Below are 12,230 nucleotides of genomic sequence, written 5' to 3'. Positions count from 1 at the left end.
CCACAACAATGACGGCTGATCTTAACCTTGGCATTTTGCCACTAACATCTGCACTGCAACACAGAATTGCGTTTGGCCCGTTGCAAAGGGCTAACATGATGTTAAGGCGGTTTACGGGAAGAATACAGCTTAAGGCGAGGTGTCTGCTCTATCTGCAATAACGCCGTGCTTGAGCAATCCTGGTGCAATGTCCAGGCGGCACTGCACTACCGAAAACTTCCCCCGTCAGTCGCTTGGGTCGCGACAAAAGAATGGCCAGCACTTCTCTCGGTGCACTCGACATGGCCCAGTCCACGTTGAGTGCCCATGTTAGCCCAGCATGCGCTACGCGGCTTAGGCAGGGTGTGGACGCTCGAGCCTCGACACATGCTCGTTCAAAAGGCATTAAAGCACTGGTGTGCTACTTACTGAGAGCAGCTAACTCAGCTTTCTAGGCGTTCTTTTATGGCGCTCCGATCAGCACGGACAGAGATTGCAGGTTCCCTTTTGGAGATCATCTAGTAAACCGAAATGTCGACGGGCCTAACGGTAGTTCGCCGAGTGCGTATCGCGCTAGCCAAGCTCTGCGCCATTTTGGCGAGGTGGTGGGGGTGGTGTAACACGTTTACTAAAGCCTTTAGGTTAGGCGTTCAACAGGTCCTGGGCCAAGGAGACGAGGGCGCGTCAGGTCCAGAGAGGCGAGCCAGATAGGCCATGGTTGGGGTGGGGGGAAAGGTTAAGAGAGCTCTTTCGTGATAGGCACGCAGAGATGCCTGCGAGTCTGTATAGACAAGCGTCACGTTTGTAAAGAAAGGTGGCGCTGCAGTCGGCAGCGACGTGGGGTGTAGGCAAAAACGTATCATGGCCACTCCGCGCCAAGGGATGCTGCCTTCGAAAGAAACTCGTGTACGTGAATATTTCAAAGCATGCGTGTCGCTTGTGGTTAGAAACATTTCTATTGGTGACCAGAGTGCAGTTCAGCACGTTTTCAACCTGTTAGCCAGACGGGATTACCTGGTGAAGCACTGCATCGGCTCCCTTCCCCGCTCCTGTATTTGGCAGCAACGGCGCGGCTTCAGTGGTTGACTACGTTGACTTATTAAATGAAACCGAGAAAGCACGAGGTATAGAGGCAAACTAATTGTCTGCAGTCTCAACATCTGGGCCGATACAGCATACCCAATCGCTAAGTGCAAGGACGATGGGATGCATGACGCGAGGCAGTTTTTTCACATGACGAACCTTTGTGATGTGCTTCCTGTTTTCGTCAAGCCATGTCAGTGCTGAGAACGAGGAATATTACGGGGCACTGAAGTCATACAGTTAATTTGAATAAGGCCTTTTTTGTTTGCTTGGCTTTAAGACAGCTGCACAAGTGCGTACGTAAAAGTTGTCCATGAACTTCCTGTGAAATGTACGTTTGCTCTGCAGAGCTAAATATTATAAGGCATTCTACTTTATTTTATAATTTGTATTCAAGTGCGCGCCTTATCCTGCTTGATCAGTGGCTTTCGGTCTGGTATTGCTGTTTTTGCCAGGTTCTGATCAACCTGCGATGGTAAAATTCAGGTAATATGGAAAATGACACTGGCTCATTTTTCCGAGATCTTAGCGATGTTTAATCATTTTCTAGGACAAGTGTCGAAGTGAAGCTCGTGAAAGCGAAAATAGAGAAAAAACTGTGTCATACATTACTACTGCCAGACTACACTGCTGCTTCAAACATCGTGCTAAGTGGCCTGATGAATGCTGAAGGCAACTGGCAGCAGCTGTTTCTTTTTTTTTTAGCGCGAAGATATGCCCGGGCCGTAGTCCAGGTGATTGCCATTTGTAAACAGTCGCCTGTGTTCAACTTACGATTACAAGCACAGCGAATGTCACGTCTGAACTCCTCGTAAGGAGAGCCCTACAGAATGCGAAGGAGCGCTGCAGGTGTTGATTCTTTCACTGTTCACCGTGCGACCGAAGAGCAACCATGTGTATTAAGAGACGCAGACTATCATATTTCGATGCAGAAATGCAATACTAGCCGCGCAGCCAATCCGTCTCCAAACTTTTCCCGCTCCACGGCCGCTACTTATCGCTTTGGCCCATATCTAAATGTGATAAACTTGACGAAACTTGTGCCACTGCCTTTCTTCAGCATTGCGGTTCAACCACCCGCACAACTCACCGGAATATTGTGAAATGCGTTCAAAAATGCGTAAGTGCGGCATACCCAAGGGACACGGCACCGCCTTTTGCGTACACAACGAAAGTCGCTGCTGGCTCCAGCGCCGCCGCATCTGCGTGACGTCGCGGCCGGACGCTTGTCTTTAGACAATGTATGCAGGGGCAGGATGACATCGACGATCCAGTGAATTTCTAGGGCAAAAGGAGGGTGGGGAGGTGTATGGACCGATTGTGTGAATGCTGGCTGCAGGAGGGAAGGGTGAAGGAAGAAGGCTGCTGTGAGCCTGCGGTTTCCGTGAGGCAGGCGTCTGTGTCGGCCACTGCTGCAGTGTCCAAGGTTGGCATGTAGTTGTATGCGTAAGCTTGGCGGTGGCCTGTGCGCGCGCGCACGCGTGTGTGTGTGCACGTGTGTGTGTGCACGCGTGTGTGTGCACGCGTGTGTGTGCACGCGTGTGTGGGCACGCGTGTGTGCGCACGCGTGTGTGCGCACGCGTGTGTGCGCACGCGCGTGTGCGCGTGCGGACATGCTGTGTGGAATAGCTGCAAGGCGGAGGTTAGGGGGTAGATCGGAGACTGTGGTGGGTCTGGAAAGAAGATGGGTGTGTGGGGAGTCTGGTTTAGTATCCACCGCCCAGCTGGTGAGCTGGACAGGTGGATGATTAGTCTCTCCCAGTGCAGGTTGAGGGCTTGAATGGGGTAGAAAAGGCCTGTTCTGTACAGGGTGTCTCTAGAAGCCTGAGGGGGGAATCTTAGTGTTGCTTTGTATAAGGTATTCAGGACCTGGATTAGTTTGTCTTATTGTGTGTCATTAAGGGGACAGTAAGAGATGTAGTGCAGAATTTTGTTCAGGCCCAGCGTTTGAGCAAGGAGGCTGGCATGCGTTTTGGAGAGCCCGGCATGTTTTAAGACTACGCGGCGAAGTGTGTGGTTAAGTGGCATGTGCGTATGGACTGATTGATGGCAGAGGTGAAAGTGTTGGAAGTTAGTGGCGTACCCAGGACGCGACAAGAGTTGACGCAGGGGATGTGCTGTCCAGCGAGGATGAGGGAGATGGAGTTCATCATCCATTGATATTACTCCGTGTTATGAGTAGAAGTTCGGATCTCTCCGGAGTGGGTTGCAGGCCCGCTTGGGAGAGTTATGTGGAAATGGTGTTAAGTGCCTGTTGGAGTGCGGTTTGGACCTCTCCCAATGAGCCAGTGGTGACCCACAAGGTGAGATCGTCTGCATAGAAGAAGAAATGACGGTCGAGAATATCGGCTAGGACAAGCTTTGCAGATCAATTTATGCTGCGTTCTAGTTGCATACATCAAAACCGTATATATACTATCAGGGAACATGCACACTACTGTAGGCAAGAAACAGCGTAGCACGTGCCTTTTTTTTTAATCAGACGCAGCAGCAACAATTCTGCCAAATATACGTGTGCAATTTCCGAGCCAGAACAACTTTGCTGCCAGCAGATTGGCATCGAGCCTTCTGTAATTGAAGGGTCCCTGAAAAAGGTGTTAAGGGTAGAGTACAGGCCACCGAGTGTTCATGCCACGTACAAAACCTCAAAAGTGAGCTGATAATTTACAGTACAATTTTCAGAACTTCCGCGCCTCGCAGCGACCAGCGGTGCCGAGCTTTCGCCCGAATCCATGGGCATTGTGTCATTTTAGCGCTCTTTATGTCAGCAGCGGAATGCCATCATTGGTTACCCACGCCAGGGCCGTCTGCACCAAACCAGTTTAGGAGGCGTTTGCTCTGCCCCCCGGGAATTCGCACGAGCATTGGTGGAGGGGCCGACTGTGTGGATCCGGCCATGGGGGAAAAAAAACTGAGGAAGCGTACAGAGACAGCCTTTAAGCCTAGTCTCTAGAAGTAAAAGTATAGTAAAAAGGAGAGAGTCGGCCCCCGTGGTCACTCCATGTGATAGCATTTCGGAGATAACTACTTCTGCAGCTCGCACACATGCACGGACCAAAGCGACAAACTGACTGTTGATCAACCACCTTGCTATAAGCACACGCGCCACGTAGATGCGGGAACTAAAACATTCCGGCACCAAAACATAAATGACTGACCGGGAGAGCGAAGAAAAGGGGAGAGAGTGGCTTCACGAGCAGTTGGCTTGCGCTTCCTCGTCAGTTTCATTTCCTCCATTATAGATGGCGGGTAGACTGACATTTCAGCGAGCAAAAAGTGACGGGATGAGAGGGAAAGATGCGTAGAAGTGGAAATTCAAATTTTGACTACAAATAACTCAGCATCCACAAAACACATAAAAAAAATTTTTGCTGAAGGATATTTGTGACGCTACGTCCTTCAGCATCCTAGGCATATCACATCTTTGCTGCAACCCCCTATCACAGCCCCTTTAAAACACCTTTGGAAACATTAAAAAGGAGCAATCTCAGAGTGAATTTCGGAGCTCTCCATTCTACATTGTTCTGCAATGCCCTTAGAGACATCTCGAACCACAGTTCCGAACAGTTTTTTCTTATTCCTTGCAGTGATGAAGGAAGCTTGATGTACCTCGCCTCGGCAATCAGACAAGATTGAATATTTTTTCAGGAAAATTCAGTGCCCACTTGGTAGTTGGCACTTCTACTGTTCTTCATGGGATATGCCTTATCAGTAGAGGCCGGATTTTTAGGCACTAAAAAACACGTTTTAGGCGCCATAAATAGGCGGCTAAAATTGCCTTTTAGGCACCTAATGGAGAAAAATAGGCACTATTAACTTTATCAAAAGTGCACACAGTTCCGAACTTCAGCGCGCAATATCTGCCGTAAAATAAAACAAAAACACAGCAGGAATTATTTGGGATCTTAAGCAAGGTGCCAACATTAGAAGCCGTTTTTTTTGTTTGAGTCATTTGCTCTATGATCTGAGTGCACGAATGCGTTTTCGTAAACACGCACGACTTCCAGCTGTCTAGTGTGGCCTGCTCCACCAAGATTACCGCCAAATGCCATTTGATGAAGATGGCATGCAGCTGGGGCACAAGGAACGAAAATAAGGCAGGTTACCCAGGTGGAAATTTTAATCAGTTAAACTGTTTCCAGCAGGTTTATGGAACAGTTTACAGTTGGTTTCAGTTGGAACCAATGGGAATTATTTGGACGAACTTATAACTTATTATGTATACTTTCCGAAATGTGGTGCCATCTGGTCAGCTACCACTTTAACAGCCAAAGTCATCAAAAAGCTTCCACAATAAAATGGCAGAAAATTGGAAAAAGGTTCCTTCGATATTTTCGGCTGACGTGTTTGGTATTGTGTACACAGCCGGCGTAGGTGCAATGTTCACAACAGCCAGCTGACGAGGTCATCTAATGTTGCCACGTGTGTGTTCTACTCAAAACCGAAATGAATTCGAAAGCAAACAGAATCTGAAAACAAAACCACAGCGTATTTCAGGCCCCTTTTCTGTAAAATAGGGCACTTTTAGGCACCGACGTCGGAAATATGCATTTATAGGCACTGACACCCAAATAGGCATTTATAGGCACTATAAAAAGAGCTGTTGACAATATGTTTAATGCTAATTCGTGCTCATATGTAAAAATGGTGCGCCTACGAAGCGTTAAAAAAAATAGGCATTTGCCTAAAATCCGATTCTTACTCATCAGCAAACAGTCCGCAATCTGCTGGTATTATTTCAATCATTGCATTCTGCGTTGCCCTTACAGACATCTAGAACCACAGTTTTGAACACTGTTTTTCCTTATTGCTTGCAGGGATGAAGGAAGTTCTGATGGGCCTTGCCTCTGCAGTCAGACGAGATGGAATACTTTTCGGAAAAACTCACCGTCCACTTGTTAGTCAGCACTTCTACTGTTCTTGATGTGATGCCTCGTCATCGAACAGACTCCGCAATCTCCTGGTCACGAAGAGCGGTAACACACTATCGGTGTTATTTTTCCAACACTGCGTTCTGCGCTGCCCTTAGAGACATCTCGAACCACAGTTCGGAACATTGTTTTTTCTGATTGCTTGCAGTGATGTAGTAGTTCTCATGGACTTCGCCTTGGCAGTTATACAAGATGAAATATTTTTTGGGAAAAATTCAGCACGCACTTGCTAATCGGCACTTTTGCTGTTCTTCATGCGATGTCTCATGGCATCGAGCAGACTCCACAGTCATCCTGGTCACGAAGAGTGGTAATACATTATCAGTGCTATTTTTACAACATTGCGTTCTGCAATGCACCTAGAGACATCTGAAACCAGTTCCGAACAGTTTTTTCTTATTGCTTTCACTGATGTTTTCATGGGCCTCGCCTCGGCCGTTAGTCGAGATAGAATATTTGTTGGAAAAATTTTTTTGATGGCTTGCAGTTATGGAGCTTCATTGTGCTTTGCCTTGGGAGATAGATAAGATGGATTATTTTTTTGGACAATTCGGCGCCCACTTTATGTTTGCCACTTCTCCTTTTCCCCATGCCACTATTCGTGGAGCCATTGAACAGTCATAGGAAAATTCCCCGTATTAATGATGGTAATGTTTTCCTGGTGCTATTTTTTCCTCCGTTGTATTTTTTCAGATCTGTTACAGACAATCCGGTTGTCTTGTGCACTTTGTTTTTCATTATCCTTTCAGGTTGATGCAGGAGTTGCAAGGAGCTCTCCTGGGTGAAAAATTATCTTTTAATGAATTGCCGGAGCATGAGTTTTGAGGGGGGGATGTTGTGTGTGACGTTAAGAAGTAAAATGTGGGGATGATTGAGGAGGATCCAAAGTGCGGGGTAGGATTAAAGCACAGCAAAAAGAAAATTGGTGAGGGCAGGTAATTGCGCAACCAAAGGGCTATTACCATGGAAGGAGGAGCATTTTTTTTGCCTGAGGCGGTGGCAAGCACAGCTTCGTAAGGGCACCCTGTTGCCTTGCATGGATGTGTATATATTTTTTTATTTATTTGTTTACCCTTGGACCCAAAGCTTTGCAGAGAGGAGTGGATGGGCAAAGATATATTGCAGAATTAAAAATGACAAAGCGTTGTAGGACGCAGTGAAGTGATGATTTGTTATGGCAAAAGGGCATCTATGGCCAATGAAACGCCATGGCACAATGTTTTCTGCTCAAGGTCCCCAGGGGTCAAAGACCCATTTCAATAGCATTTCACCCTAAAGAAGCTGAGCACCAGGCAGCGGAAAGCTTGTACCCATTGTTTCAACGGTGGGTACCGGCAGCACTAGGGATCAAACCCCTTACCTTCCGCAGACGAGGCGGATGCTGAAACAACTAGGCCAGCGTTGCGGTATGGTAGGACACGGCGACTACTAATTATATTGTTACGGCTATGATTATAGCCGTAACAATATGTTTGCTAAAACACATTGAATGGGGTGTTACCATAAATGGAAACAATGTCGGCAGGAAAGCAACTCCAGTGTTGTGAAGTTGGAGGTAAAGAAGGTTTTAGTGTAACATGGCTCGATACCAATCTTAAAGTGGCGATAAACACAGTCAGATGTGCGTACAATGCGGCTGAAAAATGAATTTATCTTGGAGGGTGGGGAGGTAGTAAAGCCTGTGAAAAAAAGTTTCAGTGAAAGTTTTTTGTCTGGGATGTTAATGATGGAAGACAGATATCCGATTTCATGGAAATTATTCTGGTAATTTGTGTATAATAAGAGCAGTTGAAAGGAATAGAGTGATTCTGTACCATTTCAGGTGAAGTAATCAAATTGTTAGTGCTTGGTTCCCAGTCTGGAGTGGCGTATTCTAATTTAGATCGAATGAGTTGTATATAACGAGATTTTTTAGGAGGAGCAGCTGAAAAGTTACGGCGTGAATTACCTGACGTGATGAGCGTTGTGAATTCTCAGCATGCAAAGACCAGCTTTGATTAGATGTGATTTTATTTATAGGAAGAAGCGGAGGCTAAGGGAGAGTTCAGGTAATATGTGAAGGGATTGCTAGTTGCATGGGAACCATGCATTGCATCAGGTTAATATAGAATATAGGTCTGACTGAAGATTGTTAGCATTGTTATCAATTTTACGGAAAATTACGGAGTAATCAGTGAAAAGGTGAATATGAGGCAAAATTAGAGAGGGAAGGTCTTTAATGAATGAGGAAAAGAAGGGGTCCTAATCTGATCTTTGTGGGACTCCAGATTGAACAGGACTGTGGTTAAAGGAATTTTCATTCATTACAACAATTAGGGAACGATTAGAAAGGAAATCTTTGATCCACAAAAAAGATTACAATCAATATTAAGCTGACTAAAATAGATGTATGTGGGAGACCTCAAAAAGCATTAGAAAAATATAAGGACATAGTGTGAGCTAACGAAAAAAGATGAATATGGTGTAATTCATGAGTAAATTGTGAGTTGTTTTGCGCAAAAATAATTCACGAATGCCATGTTGAGCTTTTGGAAAAGAAAATTTGCGAGAAGTTAATTTTTTTGCTGATTTGCAGTCTCAACGTAGACTTATCGGGGTATGTATCGCAACATGAACTTCTAAAAAGGTGGCAAGGTTTGAGAATATAATTTGTTTTAAGAGTTTACAGCATGTACTAGTAGTAGAAATGGGCCGATAATTATTTGAATTACAAGAAATTAGCCTAGACTAGACATAGACTGCCGAAGATGCACAGTAGTCTTATTTTTTGCTCACTGCTCAGAACTGTACAGCCCGCATGCGCCTTGCCAAGTGTGCTTAGCCAGTAGCCCCTTTCTACCAATTTTCCTTGCATCGTGCATAGTGCTAGTGCAGCAGCATCTGTAGCGATGGTGCTGCTATCAGCGCCAGTGTCGCTGACTGAGGCCGAAGACGGGAGTGCAAGCGCGAGCCCTCGTGTATGTACAGAAAACCAGCCACCAGACCATTTGGCACCACGTCAGTCCACTTCGCTTGTTCATCGCCGAGCATACCAGACGTGTCACTTGATGGGCGACCCCCCAGCTTCCTTTTATTCTTGCACTTCAAGAAATATATACGTTGGCAGCACCCAAAAGTGCTGCGCATGGATATGGCACTGCTCCTGTTACTCATGTGGTTTTACGTGTTGGCCAACCGCCAAGAACAGAGGTCTCAGCACCATCACTCGTAATATGCCTCTCCTGTTCCAGCTTTTCCAGCCCTTTAGTACTTTGCATCCCTAACACACATCTTGTTATGTCTTCTTGGCCTTCAGCTTTCCTGCCCCCGATGTCGCTTTACTGACCGCGAAATAAGTTATACGTAGAATGGTGTCTTGTGTGGACCTTGAGCATCCCATTGCTGATGTGGTTGAATGGCACTGCTTCTATTCATCATGCAGCGCTACCCCAAGCCCAGTGACAGTCAGAGAGTTACCAGTCTTATAGAGGTGTAAGGTGTTTCTTGCATACACTTTCCCTAATTTTCCTTGTCATCCTGTGCCCATATGTAAATACACACACACATGCTGCTGCACGTTCTCATTCCTTCAATGTTTTCTTGATTGCAGTGGAGCACGAGTATGCTAAAGGTGCCCTAGAGGGTAGCACCCCGAGTCGGATTAGTGCTTAAGCTGGGGGACGGTTCTGCTTTATGAACCGAAAGGCGTCGCTCCTTTTTCTGATGCAGCGCCGCTTTCTAAGACTATCGCTATGACGGAAAGGTATTCCTGCTTATTTCTCCTGCCCCACCGATCAGATCTGATTATTTGAGCACATTCCATGTACGCTTTAAAAGCTTTAGGCTGCATGGAAGGTGTAAACTGGCTGATCTGCTATCTACAATGAAGTAACCACTCCACGAGAGTCATGCTGCACATTTCTCATTTCTGCGGAGTCGGCGTCTGGCACAAGGTGCAACGCACCATGGTGATTGGTCAAAATAGTGATGTTACGTATAACGCCATGGCATCGGGTCACACTCGTACTTGGAGTTACTGGAAACTTCTACTGTCATTGGCATTTTTTTGCCACAACAGCTGCCGCTGAAATTCACGTTACCACCACAGCAAACGTCCAGACTTGTTTATTTTAAAAGTTGCGTGGGTTCGTATAGCAGGGGAGAGGTGTAATGTCGAGTTCATTTCTACTTCAGTTGGGAGTAGGACAGCCGGCACACTCTAACTGCAGACGAAAGGAGCTGCTGTATGCTTCTATTTCCTTCCTTTCTCGTGCATCTCACAAAATTTTTCCGTCCCCGAGTCCGATGACTATCTTGAGACCTCTTCCTGAGTGGCAGGAAAAAAAAAATATGCCCCAGCAAATGCTCTCCGAGTACCATTTAGCCGTTTAGCAAAAGCATGAGCTTCCGCACGAAAGTTTGAACGCAGACCACAGTGACATACTGTCGGCGAAACAGTCGTAAATTTTACGCCCCTCGGGAGTCAGTTTCAACAACAGTAGCGTTGTAAAGAAAATTGCACAAACCACCGACACTTTTGTAGCCTAGCAGTTCTGCTAAATGCCTCTAAATCTTAAGTTTGCCACAGAACGTCACCATAAGTACTTAACATAGTAAATTTGGAATGCAATTTTGTCGTGAATGTGCACATAGTTTGTATAGCAGTGCTTTCTGCATACGAAAGAGCAAGCATTCAACATATGCCTTGAACTTGCCTCTGAGTGGGGATTGTCTGCTCGCGCGTTATAGATTATCTCATCTTTCGAGTTGTGCAAACTGCAATGCAACAGCAATCTGAATTACTGGTCTTTTTTTGCACCGATCTTCACAAAATGGACATAAAAATAACCTGCAAGAGGATGCGTATATACTATCGTGCTCAGTATGTGCGGTATTACCTTCATTTCGCAGTCAGTGAAGGGACATCGCAGGCTCGAGCAGCCATGCCAGCTCCGGCACATGAACATGGAGGACGCTTTTTCCAAAAAACTGCGTTTTTCAAAAAAGAACAGCATGGGTGAAAAGAAGGCCGGAAGGAGGGGGAGAGAGGGGGATACACAGCTCAGAAAATTTCGGGGAGTATTCAGACACTGAAATACCAAACCTGGCTACGGCCCTGGTGGCCAGTGCAAAACCAATTTCTATTTCTCCCTTTTGCATCCACTAGCTTAACTCCCCGCTCGACAGCGTTTACAAGACTTTATCAAGCCTGTCGTGTTGGGTTAACCAATCGGTGTTGTAAATCGGACTGACTGAGCCGATCCGGCGCTGACTCCTTGAGACCTATTAGCATTCACGAGCCCGCACTGCACACTATAAACGAGCTTTTTTGATTTATTAAAGCTGTTTAATTCAAATAGATTGTGCTCACGAAAGGAGCCATGTGAAGTTCTGAGGTATTGAGTAGGGTATCACTTTTATTTCGCAGCGAGTGAAACGACTTCGCTGGCGGGAGACACAATGCCAGCTCTGGCAGGTGAACCTGGAGGACACTTTTTCCAAAAAAGAACCATGGACCATGTCTGCACATCCGTGTGCCCCATTAGGATCCTTGCATTGAAGGTGCAAGGCAGAATGGCAGCTCCTTCAAATTTCAGACTATGTCATTACTTGCTGCACCAAGACGCCGCCTTCTCTGGTACTCCCGCCAGAACTATAAATGCGACCCATCCTCTGTGCTTCGACAGATGAGTTCACAGGTAAGGCTGCTTCGTTAGCGCGCCTGTCACTCGAGTGGTATGTGCGCTGCTGGTAGGAACAGCCCGTTTTAATGTTTTAAAAATTGTGATAAAAAAAAGGCCATAATCTGGATGTGTTTTTCGTGGAATCTGAGGTATTGGATGGGGTATCACTTTTATTTCACAGTGAGTGAAGCATCTTTTATGGCGGGAAGCGGAATGGCAGCTCCGGCATATGTACCTGGACACTTTTTCCAAAAAAGAACCATGGACCACGTCAGCACATCCATGTGCCCCATTATGATCGTTGCGTTGAAGCTACATGGTGGAAAGGCAGGTCCAAGTTTCGAAGACTACGACATCTACTTGCTGCACCAAGCACTGCCTTCTCTGGTACTCTCGCCAGAACTATAAATTTGAGCCATCCTCTGCTTCGACAGATGAGTTCGCAGGTAAGGCTGCTCCACTAGCACGCCTGTGAATCGAGTGGTGTGTGCATGTGCGCTGCTGGTAGGAACAGCTCGTCTTAACTTTTTGAAAAGGGCTGATAAGAGTAAGGCCATAATCGGAATGCGTTTTT

General features: G+C 46.3%; 1 long non-coding RNA gene across 9 annotated transcripts in view; it reads left to right on the top strand.

The window, feature by feature from the left end:
- The window catches only part of LOC149352782 (uncharacterized), a 64,179-nt gene that overhangs the window by 27,651 nt on the left and 24,298 nt on the right, over window positions 1-12,230 (top strand). For 6 of the 9 annotated variants that reach the window (XR_016290857.1, XR_016290853.1, XR_016290856.1 and 3 more), the window contains 3 exons: window positions 5,880-6,038; window positions 11,401-11,671; window positions 11,838-12,102. This is a non-coding gene — a long non-coding RNA (uncharacterized LOC149352782). Of the gene's footprint in view, window positions 1-4,649; window positions 4,731-5,879; window positions 6,039-6,141; window positions 6,304-11,400; window positions 11,672-11,837; window positions 12,103-12,230 lie in introns of all 9 variants that reach the window. The other 3 variants (XR_016290850.1, XR_016290851.1, XR_016290854.1) reach the window with 3 other exon arrangements.

This window comes from Amblyomma mixtum, chromosome 3 (assembly GCF_055824585.1).
Source record: "Amblyomma mixtum isolate Tamu chromosome 3, ASM5582458v1, whole genome shotgun sequence".
Lineage (NCBI taxonomy): Eukaryota > Metazoa > Arthropoda > Arachnida > Ixodida > Ixodidae > Amblyomma > Amblyomma mixtum.
This window is presented reverse-complemented; position numbering and strand designations above follow the sequence as displayed.